The 4,990-nt window shown below is 36.3% G+C and overlaps 1 long non-coding RNA gene across 1 annotated transcript; it reads left to right on the forward strand.

The window, feature by feature from the left end:
- The first annotated feature begins 2,634 nt into the window (after positions 1-2,634).
- Positions 2,635-4,133, forward strand: LOC118480470. The gene is made up of 3 exons (XR_004862854.1): positions 2,635-2,739; positions 3,510-3,578; positions 4,045-4,133. It is a non-coding gene; the product is annotated as an uncharacterized LOC118480470 (long non-coding RNA).
- The last annotated feature ends 857 nt before the right edge of the window (positions 4,134-4,990 follow it).

The raw sequence follows: 4,990 nt of genomic DNA on the forward strand, positions 1-4,990 counted from the left end.
TTAAATCCAATATACGCCCCGTAGGGGTATTTCGGTCATTTTAAAGATTATAAAAGAGGTTTCCGAGTTCTACAGGAAATCTGAGTTTTCCGAACAGTTTATAAAGTCCAAAATACTCTATTTATTATTTAAAATTAGTAGCAACTGGAATCGGGTCAAAATACCTTGTAGAACTCAAGTTATGTCCGAAAAGGGTATATTCGGTATTTACCGAATCGATGCCATAATCGCAGGTTATGAGCAGGTTAAAAATAATTAAAAATCTTTAAAAATCCCAAAATATTATCTTACATCAGTGTGTAAAAGGTTTGGTGTCGAAATTTGGGTTTAGATAGGCTTTACGCTAAATGCGCCGTTTAATTACTAAAGTTTTCCGTAATTGCGCTATTTAGCATAACTCCTATTCTAGACTTCGGATTGACGTGAAATTTTAGGGACATGCTTAGAAATCAGTAACTAAGGTTATTGTCCTTTCACATGTCCAAAATTCTCGTTTTATAGTAAAAAGGGCGTTATGGTCAACTTTTAAGCATTTAACGGAAATGTGCAAAAGACTCGGACAAACGATGAACCGGTCACAGAGGGTTATACCATCATGTAACCTGGTCCTAAGAGAGTCCTAAGGCATATCTAAATCATACCATAACGGGTCAGAACTGAAGTCAAAGCAAAAGTCAAAGTTTTGCGACTTTCGGTTCCGAACCGGGTCAAAACAGTAAATGGTCGGATCAAACAAGCTTAGACCAATTATAATACTTATTATCATGTTTTATGAGTGTCAAAACAGGTTACACACCATCTACATTACTGATTATGCATAAAATCGAAAGTTAGCATTCTGTTGACTTTTTCTAAGCAACTTTGACTCGACATTTGGACTAGTTAGAGTGGGAATCAGAGGGTGCCCTTTTAGGGGTTTAAAGCCCACATGATTACGAACATATAACTACCTTTATTTCGATTAATCACTGGACCATTTGTGATTAACCGTTAAGTCAACCGTTAATTACGACGAATTGACTTTTAAGCTATAACTAAGCAAAACTTAACCAAGAAAGGGTTGAGCACACTTACAAGAGTCCTATGCACGACCAGGGATGCTAAGAGAGAGTGCTTGAGCTCCAGAAGTGATCAAGAAAGCAGTTGAAGGTGTGAAGAACAATGTTGCTACTTATGGTCCTTTTATACTAGTTTAGGATGCATAAGATCATCACAACAAGGCCTACAAGATGATCAACAACTCTCCCTGAGTGCTAGGGGACGTTTAGGGGGCGCCCATGCTCTCATTATTGCTCAATAAGTCGGTTAAAACACCAAACAGTGCTTAAGTCCGACTTTTCTGCATCTGGGAAGCTGACGCAGCCCGCGTTAATGATCAGGTAACCTTTACGCGGGTCGCCTGAATCTCAATGTCAGAGCCCACTGTCAGCGCGGCCCGCGTAAGATCCCTTATTACATTTACGCGGCCCGCCTGAGACCTAAAAGTAAGATTTTTCAAATCTTTTTAATTATTGCACTGGCCTTTGGCGTTTCGAAGGGGTAACTTTGCGTTTTGGGCCTCGTTAATTTACGTATAAGGGCCCCGTGGCTTTTACCCAACTTATTAACCCTTGGTTAATTTATTATTACCTGAAAAGTCATAACTTTCTATGTTTGACGCTTTTAACCCCTCGCATACGAATTTGATCATAACTTTCTCGTTTTAAAACGGAACCTTGCGAAATTTATATCGTACATTCTAGTGAGCGTAATTTACTGTTACAAAGTCTCGGGTTTGTTAAAGGGTCACTCAGAGGTATAACTTAAACATGTTGACACATTTAACCCCTGTAGTTTGTAATCTCTCAGTTTCTTCCATATTTCGTTCCGTACGATCCATGATTTATTCGTTTGAAGGTACGAGCATCATTTAGGGTTACTATACAGTATATTTATCCCTCTTTGACATTTTGAACCCTCGGATTCACATACTTTCAATGTTTGTCAACTTTAGTCCTTATTTAATATTTAATACCACGTGTAAACTTATGACACGTGTCAATACATTATTGGACGCAAAAAATTCCGAGGTGTTACATTCCCATTTTAGTTTCACACCATTGTGAAACTTACACCTTTTTTACTCTCTGATCGAGGTTCTCGGCATTGAAAAATCTTCGTAAACTAAATCACATGTGTATATGTTGACATTTTGTAACACTCCGAAAATGGGTTTGGTAATTAAACCCCGTTAATACTAGGAACGGGTAAAATACCGTTAGTGGTAAAACTAACCCGGAGAAAAATTAGGATTTTAATAAATAATTTTATGTTAATAAAATTAGAAAGAGAATAAACGCTTTGAGAAAACAAAGCGTATATAAAGCCCGACGGGTTAACGGGACTTAGAAATACTACGGGTTATGACTTCCCCAAACCCATTAAGTAACTAGGGATATCAACCTAGTTGGTTAAATGTTGTTAAAACAATAAAAGAAACAATAAATAGATAACCCTTTAAATAACTTGGGTAAATTGAGGGACTAAACCTAGGCAAATGAGATAAGCTTTTATCAAAACAAAATAAATAACTAAAACACACACATACGTGTGTGTATGTCTGCGATTTTAACCAGAGCCAGGAAGGTTCTCTTGCTCAAAACCCTAAAGTGCCAAGAATCACCAAATTGAAGGGCAGAACTAGCTCAAATCAGATGCATGAACACGAATTCATGATCACCTAGTCATGGGGATTACAAGGTATGTCGAATTTTACGATTTGGTGACACTTTGAGATTATGATGAATAATCAAAATCGAAATTCTGGAATGAATGTTGAATCCATGAGTGTTATTATGATTATATCTTAGTCTAGAAACAAACCCTAGTAGAAAGCTTGATGAATTGTTGTCAAAACTAGGGATTTGATAATTAACCTATTTTGTGCTAAGTGGGTTTTGATTATGTAGTGAAGATGATGGTTTACACATGTTTAAAATCATCATAGTTGCTAGTAGAAACAAGATACTTGAACAATTTGCAAGTTTGAGTGTTTAACATACATGACTTGAGATGGGTTTTTATGATATGATGATGTTAGTGTCAAACTTGTGATTAGAATCATCATATTAGTTAGTAAGACAAAGTACTTGAACCATTTAGGTGTTTGGGTACATAAATCATATTTACCATAAAATGGGTTGTTATATGATATAGAGGAATTGATGTTAAGATCGTGATATAGATGCTTGAAATCATGTTACCTAGTTGTAAAATGTGTAAAAAAACAATGTATGCACATTAGGTGTTTGTTAAAATGCCTAAATGAAAACTAAGGTGTTTGAAATTAGAAGTGAAAATGTGCAATGAATAAGTTGATAAGTCGATAGACTTTAAAAAGTCAAATCGACCAAGTGTATGATCGGATGGTAAATTCGATATAAGAAGAGTAGGATGGAATAGTCGTAAATGATTATGACTAACCTAACCATCTTACAATTACAATGATGGTTTGACTCTTGACAAGCTAGATGGAGGCTTGGGCAAGGAGCGGGTCAAACGGATCGGGTACGCGAAAAAGGAGCATAACCGGATGCAAGGTAAGCGACGCTTACATCCTTTTTGTAGAATATGCATTATTTTGTAAATTACAAATGCGATTAGTGTAATATCCGAACTAAGGGTTCCGACGCTATTAACACGAGTCGGAACAAACATAAATGATAAAAACCAAGGGTCACGGTGAAAAGAGGCGAAACGGTAATTTAGTCACGTAATGACTAATAATTAATGATTTTTCGTTAAGATCACTTTAAAGTGCAACTAATAGCGAGAAAATGAGTAAAGATGGAAATTTAGTCAAATATCGACTAAAGTAAATTGTGGTTTAAAAAGGGGTCTAGTGGCAAAAATCCGAAATGGGTCGGATGAGCAAATTGGTAAAATTAATAACCATGTTTTGCTACTTATGAAGATGCTTGGTCATATAGGCCAAACGGGTCAATTGGCGTGATAACACCATTTGACAATATCGACTAATGTGGTTGTCAAGTCTTGTGATAACAGGAGCAATTAACGATTCGGATACTCCCGTCACCATAGAAAATGTGATAATAAAAGCGAGGTATAAATCGGGTCTATTTGTTGATCCGAGCCTGGTACGCATATTTATGATGTGTGTAAAAGTGCTAATTTGGTCGAATAATTGGTGATAGTCCTTCATTGTAGAAGAAGGACCAAAATCGACCAAAACGCCCTTGTAGGCTAAATTGAACAAACAACCCTTAGAGGTTGTTTGGAAACGAGTCTTATGATTAAACAAAAGTTTAGAACGAGTATGGGTAGTGAAAGACGTAATTCTTGGGCCGAAAGACTCCATACGAGTCTTTGCCGTAAAATGATATTTCAAGGAGTATAATTCAGAACACATAGATATCAACTTTAAATCCAACACACATTTAGTTGTGATGGAAGAGTACTAGATAAGAAATATAGGTTACAATGCTAGATTAGAATGAAAGCGAATTTGAGCTTAAAAGTGCTTAAAATATCCTTAACGGGTCAAAATAAGCATACTAGTGAAAACAGGTTTAATTTGTGTAATAAACCTATGATTCGAACCTAATATGGTATATAACATTTATTTGAAGAAGTGCATGAAATATAGGAATCAAATAAATATGTTTGTTTGATAAAATGCATAAACGGGTCAAAACTTGGTATAAAGGGTAATAAGCTGAAGACTTAAAAGTCTTAAACTTTGTTAAGCCGAATGTCGGATTTTAACTCCACATAATGGAGAATCAAATTACAAACACGTAGGAAGAAACGGTAGGTCAAACAGACTAACGAATAGAAAGATACGGAAGTTTTCGTGTCATTAAGCGGCAGATGGAAAAGGCTGAATACAGGGACCACCGTAACTTACGGTGTCACCGTAAGTTACGGTGGAGTTGAACTCTTTACGGCAGTCTCCCCCTGAGTTACGGTGGGGAAAGTCTTAAACAGAGAC

This window comes from Helianthus annuus, chromosome 7 (assembly GCF_002127325.2).
Source record: "Helianthus annuus cultivar XRQ/B chromosome 7, HanXRQr2.0-SUNRISE, whole genome shotgun sequence".
Classification (NCBI taxonomy): domain Eukaryota; kingdom Viridiplantae; phylum Streptophyta; class Magnoliopsida; order Asterales; family Asteraceae; genus Helianthus; species Helianthus annuus.